A 10,385-nucleotide genomic window follows, 5' to 3' on the forward strand; every position below is an offset into this window, starting at 1 on the left:
CCCTGGCTGGAGTGGGGGGAGGGAACACTGAGGAAGGGGAACCCTGTAGTGCAGGAGCAGGGAGGAAGCAGTTCCTGGGTGCATTGAGAAAGGAGTATAAAAGGTGGGCACCATTTTAGTTCAGTGCAGAGAAGTCTGAGCAGAAGTGGCAGGGAGCAGGGGCTCTGCATGAGCTCTGCTCCGGAGGCGGGCCTAGAAACAGAGGCCCAGGCCTGGAAGAGGGAGAAGGAAGGAAGAGGAGCGGAGAAGGCTCCAGGAACGAGGAATGAAGGGATCCCAGGGGTGCGGACGGGCGAGTCGCCACCGCACGCCCGAGTCCACCTGCGTGGAGGGGTCAGGCCAAAGGGGGAGACCGGTCCCCGAAACTAGTGGAGGCAGGAAACGACCCTCAGCTAGAAACCGGAGGCTGTGACATTTTATGTGGCGCAGCCCCTCGCTACACCCGCTAGGAAGGCACCACATAGGGTCAGGGAAACTGGCGCCAAGTTTACCAAGAGGAGGCCCGAGGCAGCCGGACAGAAGGGTTGGTAAGAAAGGCCAGACAAAGGACACACAAAGGGGGTCCTGTGAAGCGCTCCAAAGTTATCTGGGAGTTGTCTGAGCCCCTCACCTGGTGAGCATAGTACGACGTGGGCAGCCGTTACCTGCAGACGTGGTCTGGATAATAAGAACTGTGAGTAAAGGCCCTGGACTGCATCACTGACTCCGTGTCGTTACTGCTGCTGCCCTGCATCATCACTAGAGATGAGCGTTGTTCTACTCGAACTGTTCGCCAATCTCAAATTCGAGCTGTTTTGGGCGGTGTTCGAGCCGGTCGGCGAACACGAACAATTTGAGAAAAATTCGGCTGTTCGAGGTTATGTTCGATAACTGTTCGTGCACCAAAATCATAACTGGATTTTTTCTCAGTAATGATGAAAATTAATGTTAATACGCAGTTTGAGTGTACAGCGGGGCGGGGGGAGGGGCAGGGGATGGATCTCTGCAGGAACAATGAAGATCTCCATTTTTTTTCTCTTTCCCGCATTTGCAGTGGGGAGGTGCAATCTGTCAGCCTATCAGCAGCGCACACACGGAGCGAAGTGCTTTTTTTCACACAAGCAAGGGCATGTGTGATTGGCAGTGTATGTCACATGTCCTTGCCCTATAAGACCAAGCCATTTTCCCCGTCGCCACCATTTTCTCACTGCTGCAGCTGCGTGTTAGACGGCACCGCTGTTGCTGTGTGCGCTATACCTTGTTAATTTCAAGCCAATTTTCGCACAAATATACAGATAGCTTGGGAGTAGGGAATAGTTGTGATTGCAGTCCTTTTAAGGACTAGGTTACAGCATTTCCTACGACTTTTATCAAGCAGGTCTGTGCTCTTAAATAGATAGATTGTGGGAGTAAAGACTAATTGTAATTGGAGTCCTTTTCAGGACTAGGTTACATGAGTTCCTATCAGTTTTTGCCAGGCAGGTCTGTGCCAGTGCTGTGCAAGTTTTTTTCACAGCATTTGGCTGAATCTAGCAAAGCTAATCCTTTTTGGCCTATTGCAGAGTGTGTTAGTCAGTGGAGTAGCCTATCTGTGTTGCAAGATATACCACCTGTGTATAGAATACCAATTTTTTTACTGCACCTAGTGAAGTAAAATCTTTTGGGCATAGCATCATTCTATTAGTCCATCTATACTGACCTCCATCAGGTTGCAAACTGAATATAATTTTTTTCTGCATCTAGCTCTGAAAAAATATTTGGGCTTCTAGCAGTGTGTGGGACTTGGTCTATTAGTCCATCTATACTGACCTCCATCAGGTTGCAAATTAAAAATAATTTTTTTCTTCATTTAGCTCTGAAAAAATATTTGGGCTTCTAGCAGTGTGTGGGACTTGTTCTATTAGTCCTTCTATACTGACCTCCAGCAGGTTGCAAATTGAATATAATTTTTTTCTGCATCTAGCTCTGAAAAAATATTTGGGCTTCTAGCAGTGTGTGGGACTTGTTCTATTAGTCCTTCTATACTGACCTCCAGCAGGTTGCAAATTGAATATAATTTTTTTCTGCATCTAGCTCTGAAAAAATATTTGGGCTTCTAGCGGTGTGTGGGACTTGGTCTATTAGTCCATCTATACTGACCTCCATCAGGTTGCAAATTAAAAATATTTTTTTTCTGCATCTAGCTCTGAAAAAATATTTGGGCTTCTAGCAGTGTGTGGGACTTGGTCTATTAGTCCATCTATACTGACCTCCATCAGGTTGCAAATTGAATAAAAAAAATTTCTGCATCTAGCTCTGAAAAAATATTTGGGCTTCTAGCGGTGTGTGGGACTTGGTCTATTAGTCCATCTATACTGACCTCCATCAGGTTGCAAATTAAAAATAATTTTTTTCTGCATCTAACCCAGCCAATAGTTTTGGCCTAATACCACAGTTTGGCCACTCAGCTCTGCTCGGTTACCATCCATTGTTTTTTTTGCAAACAACTCCAGAGTTCTGAATTAGTTAACCACCAAAATGAGTGGAAAAAGGCCTGCTGCTGGTGGAAAGGGGAATAGGCGTGTTGGGAAGGGGAAAAAAGGTTGTGTCCATGGGGTAGGTGCAGAAGAAAGACCATCTTCCAGCCAAACTAAAATGTCTACTTCTTTTAGCGGACAATGTGATAAGATCCCTTTCTTACGGCCACGCCAATCGCTACAAATTCCAGATGAGGCACAAAAACAGCAGGTGCTTCAACGGATATCAAGTGCTCCTTTAAGTGGGCTCTCCTCCACATCAACTTCAACATCACAAATACTCCAGTCCTCAAAGGTGTCACCCAAATCGCACTTGCTTCCTCACAGCTCCCAAATCTCCAGCTGCCCGTCTGAGTATGAGGTAGAACAGATGGTTGAGTCTGCAGAGCTGTTTACTCATACTATAGCCTGGGAATCAGAGGTCGACTCCAGCGCTTCTGTGAATCCAGACGAGGAAATGATCTGCACTGATGCCCAGAATCTTTATGAGTCGGATCCAGGACCAGACGCAGAAGGTTCTGACCATAATGTAGACCCTCATTCCCAAACTGTAACTCCTGTTGGTGGAGACAATGAGGAAGACGATGATAAGACTCAAATACCTGATTGGAGCGACAACTTTAGTTTTTTGTCAGGGCAGGAACAGGTTGGCTCTGAGGACGACGGGTGTGATAACGCACAGGGTGATGATGATGAGGTCGGAGATCCCACTTACTGTCAACCCACAGTCAGCCAAGAGATGAGGTCAGCAGAGGAGGTGGAGGAAGATGCTAGTGACGACGAGGTCAGGTTGCGCCTTCCTGGACAGAGACGTAGTACTGGAAGCACGTCAACAACTGCATCCTCAAACACAACTCTGCCTCTCACCACAAGTCGTGGTGGCTCTTCAGGTCGCATGGGTGCTAAGCCTTGCATAGCCTGGGCATTTTTTCAGATCGATAAAGATGACCCAACTCGTGTTATCTGTAACATTTGTCAGCAAAAGCTAAGTAGAGGCCAAAAAATACATAGTTTGAGTACTTCATGCATGAACCGGCACATGGACATGAAGCATAAGTTGCAGTGGGAAGCTCAGTGTGCTACAATGCGGCCTAGCCGGCCGGGCCAACCACCGTCTGCCATATCTTGTGCATCCGCGGCCTCTTCATCCTCTGTGACTGGGGGGACAGCAGTCACACCTGTTTTGGGGCGCAGACCTGCCACCTCTTTACCCGCAACAGCCAGCGTGATTGGCAGGTCATCATTTTCTTTGGAGGTGGTAACAGCAGCTGGTGTTGAGCGCTGTCCGACATCGATAGCACCACCTTTGGATCAAGGCAACCTAACATGTCCGCCTGCATCTTCCTCACAGACCGGCAGTTTGCCGGGGACACCCTTATCAACCCCGTCTAAGCACAATAGCCAGCCCTCGGTCCCTCAGATGTGGACAAGTAAAAGACCATTTCCTCCTAGCCATGAGAAAGCTAAGAGGTTGAATTTCACCATCTGCAAGCTCTTGGCTACAGAAATGCTGCCTTTCCGCCTGGTGGACACAGAGGATTTTCGAGACCTTATGTCCGTCGCAGTGCCCCAGTACCAGATGCCCAGTCGGCACTACTTCTCAAAGAAAGGTGTGCCTGCGCTCCACCAGCATGTCGCACACAACATCACCGCTTCTTTGAGAAACTCTGTGTGAGACAGGGTGCATTTCACCACAGACACTTGGACGAGTAGGCATGGACAGGGGCGTTACATGTCGCTGACTGGGCACTGGGTAACTATGGTGACAGCAGGACAAGGGGCTGCTGTCCAAGTCTTGCCGTCCCCACGAGTTGTGCGTCAATCCTCTTTATGTCAAAGTTCCTCCACTGCTTCTGCCTCCTCAACCTCCTCTCGGTCTTCCACCAGCACCCAAAGCCTGTCTGGTCATGCCACAAGCTTTCTAACTGCGCAGAAGGGATCCTGCACACCTCCTTACTATGCTGGCAGTAGGGCTCAACGTCACCAGGCGGTTTTTACATTGAAATGTCTGGGAAATGTGAGTCACACAGCTGAGGAGTTGTGGTCAGCTCTGGAGAACCAATTTCATGAATGGTTGTCTCCACTGGACCTGAAACCAGGGAAGGCCGTGTGCGACAATGCTGCAAACCTGGGTGCGGCCCTTCGCTGGGGCAATGTCACACACGTGCCTTGTATGGCTCACGTGTTGAACCTGGTTGTCCAGCAATTTTTAGCCCACTATCCCAGACTAGATGGCCTTCTGCAGAGGGCACGGTCGCTGTGTGCTCACTTCCGCCGTTCGCATCCCGCAGCTCAGCGACTTACATCTCTACAGAAGTCGTTGGGCCTGCCACTTCACCGGCTAAAATGCGATGTGCCTACCCGGTGGAATTCAACTCTGCACATGTTGCAGCGACTGTGGCAGCACCGACAAGCCCTGGTGCAATACGTTCTGACGTATAGCCTGGGCCAACGAGATTCAGAGGTGGGGCAAATCACGCTGGAGGAGTGGTCTCAGATCAGGGACCTATGCACCCTTCTGCACAGTTTTGAAATGGCGACGAAGATGTTTAGTGCTGACGATGCCATTATCAGCATGACTATTCCGGTGATTTACATGCTGGAGCACATGTTAAACAGAATTCGGAGTCAGGTGGTGGCACAAGAGGAGGTGGAGGAAGTAGAGGAGGAGGAGTTGTATGCGGAAGGGCTAACATCTGCAAGGTCCAGACGGTCGGCAGCACCAAGGCGGCAGGCATGTGAGGGTGGGGGAGATGATTTTACCAGGGCGCATGGTAGCAGCCAAACTAGTGAGGAAGGTGCAGGAGCCCAGGAAGAAGTGGAGGACGAACTGATGGAAGACTCATCAGATGAGGGAGACCTTGATCATATTTCTGTTGTGCGAGGTTAGGAGGAGAGGACAGAGGAAGGAAGCATGATTTTTACCTCGCCACCAACACAACAGGGACTTGGTGCTCCTGGATGCGCAACACACATGAGTGCCTTCTTGCTGCACTACCTGCAACATGACCCTCGAATTGTGAGAATTAGAAATAATCCTGACTACTGGGTTGCCACACTGTTAGATCCCCGGTACAAAAGTAAATTTGCAGAAATTATTCCTGCCATAGAAAGGGATGCACGCATGCAGGAGTATCAGCATAGACTGTTGCAGAATCTTACATGTGCTTTTCCACAAAATACCAGTGGTGCACGTAGTGAATCTCACAGTTCCAACTTGCCAACCGTGGGACTGTCAAGTGTTCAGCACTCAAACCGTAACAGAACCACAGTATCTGCTGGTAACATCAATTTTGCGGAATCATTTCACCACTTTTTTAGCCCATCCTTTGCAAGGCCACAGGAGACAAGAAGTCTGACACATAGTCAACGCCTAGAGACGATGGTACAGGAGTATCTCCAAGTAAACATTGAAGCCACGACTGTGTCACTGGACCCTTGCTCTTTTTGGGCTTCCAATCTGGATAAATGGCCGGAGCTAGCCACTTACGCCTTGGAGATCTTGTCATGCCCCGCAGCCAGCGTTCTGTCTGAACGTGTGTTCAGCGCTGCTGGTGGTGTGCTGACAGATAAGCGCACGCGGCTCTCCACTGATAATGTAGACAGACTCACGTTCATAAAGATGAACAAATCATGGATCCGAAACGACTTTTCTACCCCTGTGTCATCCTGGGGAGAGTAAAAGCTTGATGATTGGTTAAAATCACCCTACCAACCGTTTTAAGCTTTCAAATTACTAATCATGTTTATCTGTATCTTGACTGGAAAATATTTTGGGCTTTGTAGCAGTGTGCAGCACTGATCCTATTAGGCCATCTATAATAAGCTTCACCAGATTTAAAATTAAAAATAATTTTTAGCTGCATCTAGCCCGGAAAATAATTTTGGGGCTCCGAGATGCGCAAGACACATAAGTGCCTTCTTGGTGCACTACCTGCAGCATGACCCTCATATTGTCAGAATTCGAAGTAATCATGACTACTGGGTTGCCACACTCTTAGATCCCCCAAACTTTTCGATCAACCTTTTCATTTTAATAAAGACCAAAAAAATGGTCATTTTTGAAATTATAAGCATTAGCAGGTTGTTAGAAACTGAAATCAAACAGTTTTCAACTCAAAACTTTATTCTAGGTGATGTTACATTTTCACATAGGACCCCTTGTTCGAAAGGAGCTTCTGAACTCTCTCGTCCATTGAATTTGTCAGGTTTTGGATGGTTTCTGCTTCAATTGTTTTGCATGAGGACAGAATACCCTCCCAGAGCTGTTGCTTAGATGTGAACTGCCTCCCGCCATCATAGACACTCCTTTTAATGATGCTCCAAAGGTTCTGAATGGGGTAGAGGTCAGGGGAGCATGGGGGTCACACCATAAGTTTGTCCCCTTTTATGCCCATATCAGCCAGAGATGCAGATGTTTTATGTGCAGCATGAGATGGTGCATTATCATGCAGAAAAATGATCTTGCTGTGAAATACACGGTTCTTCTTCTTGAACCATGGCAGGAAGTGCTGTTTGAGAAAATCCACATACATTATGGAGTTCATCTTTAGCGCCTTCAGGGATCCTAAAGGGGCCGACAATCTCTCTCCCCATGATTCCAGCCCAAAACATTACTCCACCTCCTCCTTGTTGGCGCTGTAGCCGTGTTTGCGTGGGGTGTGCATCAACCAGCCATCCTCCACTCCATTCATCTGGACCATCGAGCGCTGCACGGCACTCATCCGTGAACAAAACAGTTTTGAAATCAGTCTTCATGTAATGTTTGGCCCACTGGAGCCGTTTCTGCTTGTGTGAAGTGGATAGAGGAGGTTGACAGGATGGCGTATGCACAGCTGCAAACCTCTGAAGGACCCTGCATCTTGTTGTTCGGGGGACGTTGGAGGCACAAGCAGCTTCAAAAACTTGTCTGCTGCTATGACAAGGCTTTTTTGCCGCTGCTCTTTCAACCTGACGTAATTTCCTGTAGGAAAGAGTCCTCAATTTGCCCTTATCAGCACGCACACGTGTGTACTGTGAATCAGCTACATACTTCTTGATTGCCAAGACACTTCATCCTGATCATCGCACAATGTTGATTGTAGTCATGCCTTGACCTAAACACTCCACAATTTGTTGCTTCTCAGCAGCCGACACATCCTTTTTCTTTCCCATTTTGGCAGAAAATGTAGGCTGCTTAATAATGTGAGAGAGCCTTTTTCATTGGACACACCTGTCAAACTAATTAGCACAGGTGTCTGCAATTGCTTACAGTGATATAAAGAGCCCTGACACACATCACCATCAATGAGTTTAACTGACAAACAAACAAATTCTTCCCTTATCACTCCTAAACACTTTTTGCATAATAATTTGAAACGCGGTGTACATGTGCTTTTCCACAAAACACCAGTGGTTCACGTAGTGAATCTTACAGTTCTAACTTGCCAACCGTGGTCTGTATGGAATTGTTCAATAAAGGGCCCAAAATTAAGATAACATAGATGGGAGAGGTCTCTATGAATAGGAATTCCTAAGTATTTGATACCCTGTGAGGGCCAGGCAAAGGGAAAGTTGGACTGGATGGAATCCTATATGGATTTAGGGAGGGAGACATCGAGGGCCTCAGACTTCGCTGCATTGATTTTAAAATTTTACCATGTAACAAAGTGATCTATTTCAGCCATAACAGCAGGGATGGATATATGTGATTGAGTGATATATACTAGGACATCATCAGCAAATAGAGAGCACTTGTACTCGGTGCCTCCCACCTCAATCCACCTAATATTGGGGTTATGGCGAATTGATGAGAGCAGGTGCTCCGTCACTAGGATGTATAAGAGAGGGGACAGAGGACATCCCTGCCTTGTCCCATTGGTGATTGTGAAAGGTGATGAAAATGTTCTGACGCACCCCCTGGGCCTTGGGACACCCGGAGCCGGACCCTTTTTGGTGGATGCTGGTGGTTGTAGTCTTCGTGGCGGCGATCCGGTTCCGTGGCTCAGGGCGGTCAAACCAGTGGCGGAACTATTTATGTGGTTTTGATGTTTAAATGTCCGACTACACCACCCGTGGATTGCGGTCAGAGTGAACCGCCGCTACAGGGCAGACCGCTAAGGCTGGTGTTGTGGGTGCAGCAGAGCGTAGCATAACTCCCCACGGGAGGAGTATAGCCTCAGGGCAGTGTATGCGGAGGATGGGGGTGATGGTGCAGGGCAGCAGCAGTAACGACACGGAGTCAGTGATGCAGTTCAGGGCCTTTACTCACAGTTCTTATTATCCAGACCACGTCTGCAGGTAACGGCTGCCCACGTCGTACTGTGCTCACCAGGTGAGGGGCTCAGACAACTCCCAGATAACTTTGGAGCGCTTCACAGGACCCCCTTTGTGTGTCCTTTGTCTGGCCTTTCTTACCAACACTTCTGTCCGGCTGCCTCGGGCCTCCTCTTGGTAAACTTGGCGCCAGTTTCCCTGACCCTATGTGTTGCCTTCCTAGCGGGTGGAGCAAGGGGCTGCGCCACATAAAATGTCAGAGCCTCCGGTTTCTAGCTGAGGGTCGTTTCCTGCCTCCACTAGTTCGGGGACCGGTCTCCCCCTTTGGCCTGACCCCTCCACGCAGGTGGATTCGGGCGTGCGGTGGCGACTCGCCCGTCCGCACCCCTGGGATCCCTTCATTCCTCGTTCCTGGAGCCTTCTCCGCTCCTCTTCCTTCCTTCTCCCTCTTGCAGGCCTGGGCCTCTGTTACTAGGCCCGCCTCCGGAGCAGAGCTCATGCAGAGCCCCTGCTCCCTGCCACTTCTGCTCAGACTTCTCTGCACTGAACTAAGATGGTGCCCACCTTTTATACTCCCTTCTCAATGCACCCAGGAACTGCTTCCTCCCTGCTCCTGCACTACAGGGTTCCCCTTCCTCAGTGTTGCCTCCCCCCACTCCAGCCAGGGACAGGGACTGTCGTGCCCATCTCAGGGGCATATTGGTCGCCCTGCCCCACGGCAATGTGGTGTAATGCATGCAGGTGTCGGGTCCTGATCCACACTCCATCCTTACCTGAGAGTGAGATATCACACCTCTGGGTGAGGTGCAATACGTCTGTAGCAACCGAGCCCTCAGGGTGCTACAGTTCCATTTATCTTCAGCCTAGGTGACGTATTGCGATACAGGGCCGTGATTTTGGCTATAAAAGGGTCCCCTAGACCCCTACCCCAAGCTCTTTAAGAGAATCATATATGGCGTGCCAGGAGACTCTATGGAATGCTTTCTCAGCATCCAACGAGAGTATCTAATTACAAATTTTTAACTGCATCTAGCCCAGGAAATACTTTGTGCCTAGTAGCAGTGTCTGCTAGTCAGCGGATTATCCCGGCTGTTAAGCAAGCTACACCACCTGTAGTTTAGACACTTAATTTTTTCAAAGGAAATGCTTCGGGACCATGAGATACTTAGTGAAGAGCATCAGGAGGCACCCCAAGGCATAGGGGCTGGGACTGGCAGTAGGATGCCTTGCGGTGGACAGCCGAGCTCGATCCTTATAAAAGCTTTTTAACTGCAGCAGCTTTAGTGGACGCTACTGGAGCTGGAATTACCGCGGCTGCTGGCATGAGACTTGCCCTCCAATAGATCCTTGTAAATGGATTTAAAGTGTATTCATTCAAATTAGAGAGACAATTTAAATTAAAAAGCTTAGAGCTGCCTCCACCACAGGGGGGCTCACTCGACCCACCAGCGGACAGGCACCAGTATTGGGAGAGGGGGGCTGGCCATCAGGGTTCACCGCGGCTCTGGCACAAACCCGGCGACACGGAGGTGGCACGGGCAGGAGCGGACTGACCGTGTCGGCTTCTCACTTTTTGGATTTTAGAAGGGCATGACATGCCTATATCTGTGTCTCCCCCTCCTTTTACTCCTCCAC

This window comes from Phyllobates terribilis, unplaced genomic scaffold (genome assembly GCF_046119375.1).
Source record: "Phyllobates terribilis strain yellow unplaced genomic scaffold, ASM4611937v1 Scaffold_11__3_contigs__length_659146591, whole genome shotgun sequence".
In the NCBI taxonomy this organism is placed as follows: domain Eukaryota; kingdom Metazoa; phylum Chordata; class Amphibia; order Anura; family Dendrobatidae; genus Phyllobates; species Phyllobates terribilis.